Raw genomic sequence first — 14400 nt, forward strand, 5'->3', positions numbered from 1 at the left:
CCCCGCGCGCGTTGCACTCTACGGCTCGGGCCAGGTAAAGCGTTTTTCTAGTAAACAGGCGCGCCGCGCCGCACGGAGATGACAAAGCGGAGCCGGTGAGGCCGACGGCTTCAAAGGATGCACCTTCGCGTGATCGTAATTGCCGTAATGAAACAATTTCGTATCGCGGAAGTGTTTTCAATAAGCCGCCCTGCCGCGCGACGATCGCTTACGCCAATCAAAGCGGAGTAACGCATTGCGAAATTCGACGGGCACTCTAATTGAACGCCTCGCTGCAAAACCTGGCAAATGCATATTTTTAAAATTCTGAAATTCTTGCAGAAAACTGATCGCACACACTTTAAATTAGAATCATTTTTTTATGAATGGACCGAACGACTTGAATTTCTCTGTAAGGTTAGAAGAATTAGTTTGGTAAACGACGTGTAAAAAATATGTTGAAAAAAATGCATTTGGTCATTATTGCGAAAAACAATAGTAAAAATTGATGTGTTTGGTCAACTCGTATAAGTTATATACGCTCCGAAAATTTCATTGAAATTGGTTAATTGGTTTACGAGTTATAACCGATCAAAAGTGGTAAACATTGCAATTTTTCAAAAGTTTCGGTCTTTACCACTTTTGATCGTTTATAACTCGTAAACCAATTAACCAATTTCAATGAAATTTTCGGAGCGTATATAGTTTATACAAGTTGACCAAACACATCTCTTAAATCTTCGTTATTGGCCCAGCTAAAAAAAGTCTTGAGAAAATCAATTTAGATAAATTCAACTCGTTTGGTCCGTTCATAAAAAAGTTATTCTGCTTTAAAGTGTGTGTAATCAGTTTTGCTTCTAACTGTATATGTACAACTTGAACAAGTAGACTTCCACTAAAAAATTCATTACACCAATTCACAGATAAAAATAAACTGAAAAAATAGTTAAAACGTAACTTTCGTGTAACATAAAATCGTCTTTCTCAAATAGTTCCATAAAAATCACAGTGCACATAAAATCGAGTAAACCATTCGGAAACTTTTCCTAGTGCCATCATCTTAATTCTAAACGTTCCCATTGAGTTTCGAATAGATAGAAACGAGTGCTACATAAGCCATACTTGGTTTAAAGCATTAACTAAAATAAAATAAATAGAAACGAGAATGACGTTCCGACCAAAAGGAAAATATAAATGCATCCTAAAGCTGCGAATTGCCATGGACCGGTTGCAACGACATAGTTTCGTAGACTGTACACAGTCGGAACATTCCACGGCATTATCCACCGCTTTCGCCTGGTTAATCCAGGCGGTATTGGCATCGGAAATTTTGCGAGAGATCTCGGTGGCGTAGGTGCAGATTATCTTCTTCTCCCTCTGATGAATCGTGGCGTTTAATACCAACACGTGTGTGAGCCGTAAACGAGCCTGACACATTCGCCTTGACCTCGACATAAGATATTATGCCTATCTATGGTCGTGCAGCGACTCGCCACGAAACGAAGCTTTGATTTATACGAAAGTCGTGGTGGCGTAAATGCTAGGTGCCTTGTGTGCACGGGATACCATTGGGAAAAAGTTTCCTGACTTTTCAAGCGACTACTTACGGCCGGAGAAAATTACCTGCGTGGCTGATTATGCTTTCGTACACGTGATTATGCTCTGTCTCGCGAATTTATTCTGAAAAAAAATCATTAGATCTTCAGAGAATTTAGAAGTACTGTTGGATTATCCCCGACTCGTTAAAGTGATTAAGAAGATAAGGGAATATCCATGCTCATAAAATTGACTGATTACGGTGCCATTGGGGGCGCAAGAAGGGAGATGAAATTCGGTTGCTTTGATGTCGCTCGGTTCCGTGCAAGATACACGAATGCCACGCGCGCGATGTTACCGTCACGATTAAGTCGAAACGTGGTGCGAACGAGATATTATCGTTCACCGGTGTGTAGTCCTCGGTGTCTCGTTAATTACTCCGCGAGCTGTTCCGTGTCCCAGAACGGACACGAGGAACATGGACCCTTTCCATACACGACCGAGCAACATTCGGGTCCCGTCTGTCCCGCAATCTGCCAGTCTCCAGATTTCATAAATTCACCAAGCTTCCGCGGAGATACGACGTTATTAGCGCACGTGAATTATGTACAACGCGGTAACGGGTAAGCCGCGGGAGTTACAAAGTGTACGTGAAATTTGATTTCCTACAGGAACTGCTTCGATTAATTGTAAACGAAATTCCACTCCGTTCCATTAGAATTAACCACTGCAGATTGTTTGCATGCTTTTGCTCGATCGTGAATATCTAGCTTCACAGATGGGCAGTATTTAAATACTTCTGTACCACTTGAAATGTATCGACGGGCTCGAATTGGGCAAATAGAGATATGGAGTAACGAATAAACCATTGACCAACCATTAAAATTATTTAAATACCGATTCGAATAAAAGATACATAACTTCTATTCGTTATTCGAAATTTGTATTTAAATACAATTTATGGACAATGTATTTAAATACAATTTAAAGACATTGTATTTAAATACAATTTAAAGACAATCTATTTAAATACAATTTTTGCCCAACTTTGTCTAGCTTGAACGTTTCGTTAATTTCCCCTTTTTAAAGATGCTTGTACAGTCTCGAAATTATTATGTCGTTTGTAGAATACCGAGAAAAGTTAATTCAAGTAAGTTTTACTGGTAACCACCCATATTTGGTATAATACATGCATATTCAAAAGTTGCGCGAGAGCGTCGCTAAATTTTGTTTTAATGAAACGTACCGTATATGGTACGGTGTGTCGAAACGAGTTAATAAATGACGGAATAAGGTATTTTCCATTTTGAAATTCCATTACGCGTCGCAGGATTAAAACAGCCAGGCGAGTTGCATAAATAATCGTTGGGTAGCGTCAGAGGGTTGAGCATTAATAGAAAGACAACAAACAGGGTCGAATAAAATCGCGATCGGAGGTCGTAAGGAGGCGTAAAAAGCCCGTATCAGAGCTCGTCCGCGACTGACGTTCAAGGTCTGGCGTTGGTGCTGTCGGACGTGCAAAAAGGCTCGAAAAAAGCGGAAGTATCCTCTCGCTGTCGTAAATCCGGCTAGACGGGGGAACGCGCGAGTCGTACGTATTTAGAGACACATACGGGGCCGGCGATATACATTCGAGATTCCCTCGGCGCGATTCTACCGGCTCGGCGAGGCGTTCGCACGAGTGAGTCGTAAAACTTTCTCACCAGGCCCGCGCGGTGCGCGCAAAGTGAAGCGGCGTGCTCTCTCAAGGATCCTGGCGAGAGAGGAGGATCGATCGCCGCGTGCGTGACCGTGGAAAGAGAACGAGCGATCGAGAAAGAGAGAAGGGAGGACGAAAGAGAGAGAGATGAGAAGGGGCCAGGCCGTCAGCAGGATACGGCAGGATTCGCGAAGGATCCGCGCCGGTAGAAGCGTCGTCCAACGGCAAGCTCGAGATATTTAGCGGCGATCGGAAACAACAAGCTGCCGTCTAATCACCGATCGACTACCGCGGCGGTCCCTCGAACCCTCTCGCAGAAGCCCCGCCGTGAGCGTGTGAGCGTGTACCCGAGACCGCGACTGAATCACGCTAACTAGGGGCCAGACCGATCGGCCCTGAAGACCACACACCGGTCGCCGCTTCCTTGCCAGAGATTGAACTCGCGCGAACAAGCCTGCTGTGCCCCCTGACGCCAGCTACTCTTTCAGGATTGCCTGGAAAAGACGCGGAATGGGCGATCAGGATGGATTGGACTATTGCGCCTGAGTTCGTTGAAATTTCGACCAGGAAAAAAGACCTGAAAGAGTAAGATAGTCTTCAGGTTCTTGCACTGATGTCCAAGATCACTTTCAGGGCAAAGTGCTTGTTGTCTTTACCAGATCTAGGCTAACTGGTAGCTATCCGGCGAATCTTCATTGAGGAAACGATGCTTCATCCAAATTGTTGTCCATGTAGACATGTACAAATTACAGACTCATTACGGCCTTCGTAGCTAGGTTTTTAGAGGATGCCAGATCAGACCTGGAACCAGATTGTCTTGCGTTGCATTGGTTCTGAGGTCTAGAGCAAAAAGCTGTTGGTTGTACCTCGTCTAGACTGACCAGTAGCTATTCAGCAAATCTGCATTAGAGAAGCATTCAAATTAGAGACTCATTGTGGTCTCTAGAGCTAGAGTTTTAGCAGATGTGGAGCAGTCTAGACTGACGGTATAGATAGCCCGGCTTTGATTCCGTTGGAATCGGGAGCATCGAAACCGCACCTACTTGAAGCCGACAGTTATTTCTATGAGGCGCCTTTTTCAAAATGCTGCTCTTTATTTCTAGAGGGATCGTGCCTTTTCTATCCTCGAAACATTCGCCATTAATTCCCAACCCTTTCCTTTGAATTTGACCTAGCCTAATTGATCTCTGGTTGAACCGAAAATGGCTCGATCATCCCGTCGCAATTAATATACACGTCTCTAGCAACGAAAGTAGATCGTAACGATGGACCTCGATGACTCGACGGTCTGCCGATACATGATTGATCCCGGTGTACCACCATCGCGTCCGTAGTAGGATCGTATCGTAAATCGCTTACGAGCGCGTAGCGATCGGCCAGAAAATTTACGCGGTTGTAAATCGTCTGTGCGCGGGCAAACATCCGGAGTCTATTTTTCTTGATCACTTCTCCGAATACCCGTTCCATTATTCTGCGCACGATCGCATCGCGTCTATCAGACCTCTGGAAAAACTATAAAATTCGGAGCGCTTGCAGAACAACCGAAAATAAAATATACATCACGAAAAATCCTCACTTTGTGCCTGCAATTGAATAAAAATAATTTTCTTCTTTATCCAGGCGAGATCGTATCTCGCAGAACATAAATTGTATCCTAAAATGTCTCTACTGAAACACGGCTTTAAATCGGCAATTTCAGCCCCGTTATTTATTACTTAACATTCACGTTTTTCAAGCAACATTCGCCGTACACTGTAGAAATAATTGCTTGGTTTATTAGAAGAAGAAACTCGTTTCGAAAGGTTCGAACCATCGGAGCTTTAAATATCAAAGAAAAATCGAGATTCCCGCCAGGCAGATGTTCCTCTCGGCACACTCGCGGCCAGCATAATTAACAGCCGACCCTATGAATTATTAATTGGGCGCAATTGCGGATATTATTACGCGGCGTAAATTACCGAGCGCGTAATTAGCAGGTGCTTAAATCAGCCGGCCGCCGCGAGCGGGAAACTTGAAATTCCCGGGATTTTGTCGACCAGTGAAAGTCTTCGGAGAAGAGAACGCCTTCGCTGTAGGGTCGCCGTTTATTCATAAGTCTCAGAACGCGCTGGCGAACGGAAAGATATTTATCGACTTGCGTGCCATCGGTCCCCGAGATTTTGTTGCTCGGCGAAAGTGTCGTCGAAATGCCGTCGCTGCCAAGCGTCGTTTGCGCGATGTTGATGACGTTGTTATGCTCCGAGCCATGTGCTGCGTGGTAGCCGCTCCTATCGTTTGCATAATTCTCTTCTTACCTTCGGTCCTCCCTTTCCTAAACCACAAAATAGAGTACAAAAATTTAACGATATAAATAATTAGATCAACAATATAAAAAGTAGGAGAAATCGATGAAATCTATCATGTATGTATATCAGATTTGACAAGTGTTTTCAACGTTTGTCACTCGAGGTATTAAATCGAATTATAAATATAGATTAAATAGTTGAAAGGTGAGAAATCGATTGGGCCTGTGAACGACTCAATCAGCATACAATCGAAATGATTGCACGGCCATTGCCGGAGGCTATTTCTATAAAGCGCAAATTACATTGTCGCATCCTCGGTGAATTTCTGCTCGATGCAGCGTGTGCTGCATCGACGTGTGCAACAGGAATACAGACACGGCGCGGTAACAAGCGCATATAAAGATATTATGCAAGGAATGGCTTAACCGTGGATCGAATTATCCGGGAATTGGCGCGATCGAGCGTGGCCTAAGTAGAATTTATCGATCGATATGGTTCGCGACGTGCGATCGTGCCGGAAGGGACGCGATCATGCGCGACAACAATACCGCTTATCACTTACGCATCGCGCGCGCGCATCCCCGTCGGACAGCTGAACAGATAGAAAACGATCGGATCGCGTTCACCGACCCTCCGCGCGATTCAACGTGGACGTCTTCTCGGCTTGTTATCGGAAGATTGTCACGCCGGTAGATCCGTATCGACGTCGTAGTTCACCCGGTCGGGAACGCTGCGCCGGTGTTCTCTGTCTCCCGTTGCACCTGCGAGTTTCGCACAACGATCCCGAACGGGAAACTCGCGTTTAAATCGGCGCGGTAAATTCCCGATAGTTCCCCGGTTTCCTGTCGCGGCCACCGGCTTAATAGGGAAATAAAGCAGCCTCGAAGGACGAGCGAGGACGAGCGAAGCAAACCCAAGTGGAATATGACGTCGCTCGGTCAGACGCATTTCGGTGGACGACGCGGCGCATCGGGACGCGACCGCGTTCGTGCACGGGATACCGGATCGCGTCGATGCCATCTGTACAGTGGATTCTCAGTCGTTCTTGTCTACGGTGATCGTAAAATATAGGAGACGAATCTAAACTTCATTTAAACAATTTAATGATTTCGGCGCCACAGATTCGATCAAATGTTACTCGCTAAGCAATTTTGCAATTTAAATTGTTCTCGACCTTTCGATCCAAATATGGAGCATTTTCAAGTCTAAGCTATAGTAATCGTTCAACAAAACCGGGTAATACCAATAAAACTTTGACATACTTGCTAAGTGCAACCTTTGCATGGTATTGCATATACTATGTTACAACTTTTTGGTAATGGCAATTTATTTTTTATTGGTGGAAACCAGTGTTTTAGATATAATGGTATCCTATATTGATTGTGTGAATTCCAACCTTTCTGAAAATTCTTCTGATGTCATTAGAAATATTTTCCACATATGGGATAACTACTGTGTTTTTTCAGTTAATTGGACCTGTTATTTTGAACTTCTCCTATTTTTGTTTTTCGGCGAAAAGGGGGTGATATATTTCAAATATTCTTTCTTTGATAATATTGGAAATAAGATTAACAGGGTGTCCATTAGGTTGGAGTACATTTCTAATGAGCAACAAATTATCAGATCTAAATTCTGGATTTGCAAGAAGGATGGCACGATCAATCAGACCTTTGGTGACGCTTATTTTATGTTGTAACGGATGGAGAGAGTGAAAATTTACGTATCTGCCGGACCAACTAGTTTTGTGGTACCAATTCGTTTTTAATTCTCTACCCGTCTTAATTATATACTAACGTCAAGAAAATTCAACCTTGAATTGATCTCAATTTCATGAGTGAACTGAAGTCTGTTATGAAAACTGTTGAAAGTATCCAATAAAATAGTAATTTGATCAGGTTTGCAACAAGTGAAAACGTCATCAACGTATCTTTTATATATTGTTAATTCGAAAGGTAGCTTTGAAATGGAAACGTTATCGAATTCTTCCATCACCAGATTGGCAATGACAGGGGAAATGGGTGAACCCATAGCTGCGACAAACACTTGTTTCTAAAATGTACCATTGAAAGTGAATACATTGACTTAAAGCACAAACTCAACAGCTTGGAGAAACTAAACTTCATTCGTTCTTTATTAACTTTGATCACCGTTTGCATCGTGCTTCAACATCGTATAAATGAATTCTAGCGAGGGTAATCTAAAACAATATGAAGATCAGCGCAGTCCAGCTATAAAAATATATACCGTTGTGTTTGCGAGAGTGTACAGAATTGTTCCACGTGAGAATGGTTCGTGTAGATTTTACAGTTGAAGCAGAGAAAATTCCGAACGCACCGGTCGTCGTACGTGCCTCCAGAGAGCTCCATTCTTCTCGAAATTATTCCGAACATGTAGCTCAATCAGGGACCGCAGCACGGTTGATTATCTTCTTCAGATTTCCACGTGAAAAATCCGAATCTCCCTGGACGTGTTGTGCGTGTAGCCGTAAGTGAAATTCGCGCGAGAAATAGAAAAAACCGGTGTGCATCGAATGGGACCGCGGGTGTCTAACGCGGTTTACGATATCGGTTGCGTAAGTCATTGTAATTGCTCATTGTACAGCAATTTACACGACTGTACAGGCGGGCCCCAATATCGTACCCTGTATCATAGCGCGGCAACAGCCACGGGGCCCCGGGAGGGCTTACCTTGGCGCGGTACATTCCCTTATCGGCAAATCGCCGGCTAATCATCATCAATCACTATCTGGTGTATCGACTGCGTGCGCTCACATGCGTCTCTCTTTCTCTGGTTGCGACTCCTGCGGCCGGGCAGTCCGCTGGCCAGTTGTTTGCGCGCTATACGATGGAGGGAGGCGGCAGAGAGTAGTACTTTTACGTTCTCGAGGCCTCCGTCGTCGCCGAGGCATTATCGCTTTTACTTGCATCGGGGTTAGCCTTCCGCTATGGTCATTTCAGCGAAAGATCGATCGTACCAACTTTTTCTGCGGTGTCCATCCGTTGCGATCGGTTCATGGCCTCCCAGCGACCGCGATTCGCACACCGATCCACACCGGTGCGGTGATCGTGTCGGCTCGGGGCTTCCTTTCTTTCTTTCTCGTTCTCGTTTTCTTTTCCGGGCGGGGGGCACGTCCACGCCGCTTTCCTTAATTAACCGATGCTAACAGTCCTATAATTAAAAGATGCGATCGAGAGAAACTCGACTCTGATCAAATCTGATCAGTTTCAGAATTTGAAAAAGAAATTATGCATCTCTTGCCCAATTGTTTTATTTTATTAGGAAATCTCTTACGAGATTTAGTACAACGTATAGTATAGAATATTACGGAGTCTATTGTATAACGAGAACGTTGGTAACATCGTGAAAAGAAAAGAACTTACGTCCAACGGCAATTGAAACCCTGCCCAAATTGTTTTAATCGGTCAGAAATAGTAACTTCGCCTGTCCCGTTCGTTGAAAGAAACCAGACTGAATCCAGAAAGGTTCTATTAACCGGTCAACCTGAATTTGACTAGTTAGCCGAAGAAAATTCGCAGAGGAAAGAGAAAAAGAGCCCGCGTTAATTAACGGTGGCCAACGATGCTATAAATATCGTGGAAACGTGCCACCGGTACCGAACACCAGCCTCCACGGGCCCTGATCGGGCCGCTGCTATTATGCGCAACCGGGGGCCCTAATAATATATTACCCAGCCGATACCGTCTAATGACACGCAATTATTGCACCGTGTCGCGCGCACCGAGATATCTATATGTATATAATGTGGCGTAATTACGCGGTATTTATTGTTCACTCGGTTTTGATCGTTCTATTTAGATCCGATACTGCCGAGAGAGATCGACGAGGCACTTGCGTGTGCATCGAGTGGGCAGGCCAATGGCTGCGACACGACATATCGCGAAAATGTCCGTTTATCATTGTGGATCGAATAATTGTCATTCATTACGTGAATCTTGAAGCATACAAAACATTTCCTGGGTTTACAAAATGACATTGCTGCAACTTTATCGTTGAATATTTCTCTAACATCAACATCTTCAAGGTGATGTACAGAGAGCTGTCCAATTCTTCCAGTACTTTACGAAACGATAACCCACGTGATTCAAAATTCAGACAAAATTCAGAAAACCATCGCGACCAAGACACTGTTTACCCCTCCTCTTTCACCCCTCCACCCCATAACTTTATTTAACAACAAAAACTGAATAACTTTATTATTATAAAAGAAAATATAATTATAAAAAGAGAGAAAAACTATACATTACGGTCATTACATGTTCTTTGACATAGAAATTGAAAAATTCCTCACTGTCAAATTTTGGACGTATAATGGATATGAAGCTGGTAAAATCTAATAACGAAATAATCCGCGAAGAATGAGCAACCATGTTTTTGAGGTTACGATAGGTTCTTAGCAAGTTACACATTTCTAAAGTTTGAAGAGGACTGTAATTATCAAAGAAATTACTCCACTGAATAAAATAATGGATGGTAATATAATATAGTATAATACTAACGTTCCTTTATGTACTCCATAGCTGGTGAGAAAGGTTTTATTACTCAACGTTTGAGAGAACACTACTAAAAGCAAAGATTTCACTCTGATACTGTCCGGGAGGATTAGCAGATGTTTCATTGTTTACTTAAAACCAGCTCAAGGTCCCTTTGTATATTTGTTAGGGTGCATTTATAGTGGAGCGGCGAGCATCGATGATAGCGGCGCGGTGAAAACAAACCAATATTCGTGACAACATTTCGACACATACTAAAGAAAAAGTACATATGTATTTTCATTGTTTTTCTTTTTTTTCACCGCACAGCTCACCTCGCTGCTCCACTATAAATGCATACTTATGTTTCGAGTTCTCAAACGTATAATTAAACGTCACGTTGACGTGCAAACTCCAATTTTCATTTCGGGACTTTCGAACAGCTAGATCGGCGATCGGCCGCGCTGTGCGACGATGACACGAAAGTGTTGCGCGGCTATTGTCGTGCTTCTCAGCCAGCTGGAGGGTTCACTAAACTCCATATATATCTGTAGAAATACATCAGCGACGAGCGGCCGAGTAAGAAGCGAACAAAACAGTTTCTTGCGAGTCGCGATAGAGGAGAAAGGCGGTGAGTTGGTGGAGGACGGATGCGGCCGGGGTCCAGCGGTGTGCAGACTCGAGATGTGTCGAGGGAGGAGGCAGGGGGTCAGGGGGAGGGCGAGGGCGAAGGAAGGTCGCAGGGAAAAACCGGTACACCGGTAGCGCGTATACACCTAATGACAGGGCACGCCGGTCATCGGGATATACTACGTCTTCGGGATCGGTGACGAAGACGAACGGTGCAGGTGAACGTGCGCGGCCCGGTCCGAAAGAAACGCGAAGAAACTCGTTGTCGCCGAAAGGAATATTCATACGGCCGGCTGCACTCGTCGTCGTCGTCGTCGTCCTCTACAGGAATAGTCAATGCACCCCGTGCGAGACCGGTAGCCACCGAAACCGGGAATCGATGTTCCCGGGAAGCGAACACGCAACACTGTCGCGTGATCTACAAGATTTATCCGCGTCCACCGTCCTCCCGCTGCGTACATATTCATTATGCTTTATTATTATCCCGCGTCCCCGCGAAGTTATCCATATTCATCGCAACCTGGCCGCGAACGCTTATGTTAATCACCGTTTTCGTATCATTTCGACGATTCCGGGACTCTTTATGGGACGTATGAAATAGAGGACGCTGACACTTTACGGACCCGCGGCGCATAAAACTCTTTGGGAACGTTGTAAAACATCAATTAGACGGGTCTCGCACAGCTTCATTTCATATTTATGAAACAGCATAATTGGAGCACCATACTATGTCTTTGATAATCAGTCTAGCAGCCTTTATGAACGTTATTAAAGGTCACCTAACAAAACCCCAATGAAAAATGTGTGGATGCGATTTTTGGAGTACCAAGGTGGTCTCCTTAAAACGTGGATGTTACTGGAGCACCGTGTGGAAGATAATCGATAAGCGGCGTCAAGCTCGGCTCTTGGATGTCCGTCGACAGGAGCACGAGGAGGATATCAAAGGGTCCGCTTCCGTCGAACCCTCTAATTGCTCGAACTCGTGAATTAGCATCGGCAATAAACTCAGCCAGTTGCGCGCTACCCCGGTGGTAGGACGTAAAGGTGACTGTAAAGGTTCATTAGTCACCGTACACTGTGTAACCGAGGTACACCTCGGTTGGTACGGCTGCTGGCTACCATTCGTTCCGTGTCTCGCGAAGGATATACACGTTACTCCACTACCGATTCGTTTGCTCTGCGATCCTCCGGCGTTCCAGACAGAATGAAAGGCAAACTTTGAGGTAGAACGTTTCCAAGCATCGTCCGGTGTACTCCTCGGGAAATTCTCGAAGAGGCCTAGCCTTCTAAAAGATGATCCGACCGAGACAGAATTTTTCTGCCTCACTCCGTCCAACTGCTATGGGAGATTAATGAAACGCTGAAAGCAGTCTTCTCCTCCTCTTACACTTTGTCGATTTATATAGGACCTTCGCGTTGTGACAGTCGTTGAATTTTCCCCGTTTCATCGAGAGGCAGCACCGGGCAACAAGATTTATCGACGGACGGGTTGAAGATCGAAATAAGTTAAAGGTTTCTAATGAGGCAAAAGTCAAAGTCATCTCGTATCTTGTTAGGACGCAGGACTCGTAATAGACGACTCTCAATGTTTTAAAACGTTCTGTAGAGGCTCGAAGGTTATCCTGAAATTGCCATGAAATTACCTCGAATCTCGTTATTCATGTTGAAAATGTGTTATCTTTATTCGCTAAATGTTTGACGGTAAATTATGCGCGTACTTCCTACGTCAATGGCGAGGTGTGAGGTCATCCCAAGGTCATCATGGGAAAGCCATTAAATATGGACGTCGTTCCTTTTGCCGCGTGCAACTGTCGGGTTACTGTACGTATGTACTTGATTGCTGTACTTCCCATGTACATTTTCTATACAAGTATAACAAGAAGAAAAATTAGTTAATTATTATATGTTAATCATTGTGCGAGCTTCGAGCATCCCAGGTTTTGAGGAGGATTTGTAATATCGAACACCGATGTCCTTTCACGAGTCTCCCGGCTCGTCCGGAAGCCATTTCGCCAGTAGAAATTTCAAAGTGCTCCGACGGGACTGTAAAACGATTATGACTGCTCGTCCGGCACCGTCGTACTAATCAGCTCGTCAAAAAGAGAGGATGCAAACGATCGTTCCTCGAACCGGTGGAACGCGGGAGGAAGCTAGGCAACGTGGAAGGGAGAGCGTCTTGTAGAACCACCTAATACAGGCCTTCTAATTGATAGAAAGTTGTTCGCGTTTCATTCGCGGGAATAAATAACTGCGCGCGCGCCCGCGCGAAACTTTGAAAGTTCGGTCGTTAGATGACAGGTGTGTTTCGAAGCGAGAATCGAGGCTCTCTCGACCTCGCTCGGGTCGATAGGTCGCCTCGAAAGCGTACGATCATGCCCTATAGTTACACGCGTTGATTCTCGGGGCCATCTCTGTCGCTGATTCTCGCCGGCACAGTTCGTCCTCCTCGTTATAGTTACTGCCACGCGATCCGTCGGATTCATCACGGTGTGGACATTACCCTGTCCCTCGTAATTTCGAGCGGAGAGGCGGAGAGAAACTTCGTTCCCCGGTCTGTTATCACTGTCGACGGGATTCGTTAGGAGACCGACGACTCGTTAGACTCTTCCACGTTTAGTTTAATACCCTTTGACCACCGTACGTGCCGTGTGTTCGCAATCCGTAAATTACTTGCCTTTTTTCGTAGAGAAACTCACGTTGCCGTCCGCGAGCAAGGCCCAAACTCTAACGATGTTAATCTTCTTATTGAACTTAATTCGAATAGGGTAAACTGCACAATGATTGGCATTATTGATTGGAAATATTTTAAGGTTCACATAAGTCATCTGATTCAACTCTTCCTTTTGTGGTGAATCTTCCTCTTGTGTAAATTTGAAATAATTAATTTTTGTTTACTTAAGAGAAGATCTTTATATGATGTACATGGTGGAACAATCATCTTGAATACGATCTTTGGCTTCTTTCTTTCTACTGCAGCTTTTTCTAAACACACAAATAGATAAAACAAATTAAAAATGCTAACAGCTTCAAGTAATGACTAGGAAATTCTCGTCACATATAAGAATATGACTGATTTGCACAAGTAGGTAAATAAATAGTACATACAACGATTGACTCTCTGATGTCCATTGCAATGATTGGCACCTTAATATTTGCCGTTTAAATCAAAAGTGCCAATAACTAGTGTTGTGCCATCAATAATACAGTTTACTCTAGCTAACGGTAGGAATTGGCTACTAGAAGATTGAAATTCAGGTGAAACATTTGTAAACCATTCAGAAATTCAATCACCTTTTCAATTTCATAGTTTTCCGGATACAGTTTTACGAGCCACAAGTGCTCCAATGTCTGCAGTCCAGAAATACTAAACTCGATGAACGATGTTGCTCATTACGTTAATCGTACCGTGCCACGCATGCAACAAGCCGTTGCATCATAAAGAATAATGCAGGATACATCAAACCCGTGTGTTCGCCGGCGTTACATAAGTATTTTAGAAATTAAACAATGATTTACACGTTGTATCGTAAAAATGTCCCCAACGTTAATCATCGAGGACCTCAATCCCGACTTCCACCGCGGGCCGAAGACAAAGGATTCGCAACTGAATGGATGAAAGGAAGACATACCGATATTAACCTATTCAAACATGAAATATGAATACTTCACGCTAATAAGGGGACACGACCGCCATTAGTCGCGGAACTGTTGCGCCGGGGTAGAACGGACTTAATCGCGACCGAACTGAAAAGCGCGTTCACTTGTAAATCTTCAGCTCGTC

At 44.3% G+C, this 14400-nt stretch overlaps 1 protein-coding gene and 1 long non-coding RNA gene across 2 annotated transcripts in view; one reads left to right on the forward strand and one right to left on the reverse strand.

Moving 5' to 3' along the window:
- Positions 1 to 14400, forward strand: part of LOC143208072 (uncharacterized) — a 417089-nt gene that overhangs the window by 286698 nt on the left and 115991 nt on the right. The gene's annotated exons all lie outside the window — the stretch shown is intronic.
- On the reverse strand, positions 11914 to 13444 carry LOC143208076 (uncharacterized). Its single transcript, XR_013008834.1, has 3 exons — positions 13294 to 13444; positions 12338 to 12481; positions 11914 to 12241 (listed from the first exon to the last, which is right to left on the reverse strand). It is a non-coding gene; the product is annotated as an uncharacterized LOC143208076 (long non-coding RNA).

The sequence above is a fragment of the Lasioglossum baleicum genome, chromosome 4, assembly GCF_051020765.1.
Source record: "Lasioglossum baleicum chromosome 4, iyLasBale1, whole genome shotgun sequence".
Classification (NCBI taxonomy): domain Eukaryota; kingdom Metazoa; phylum Arthropoda; class Insecta; order Hymenoptera; family Halictidae; genus Lasioglossum; species Lasioglossum baleicum.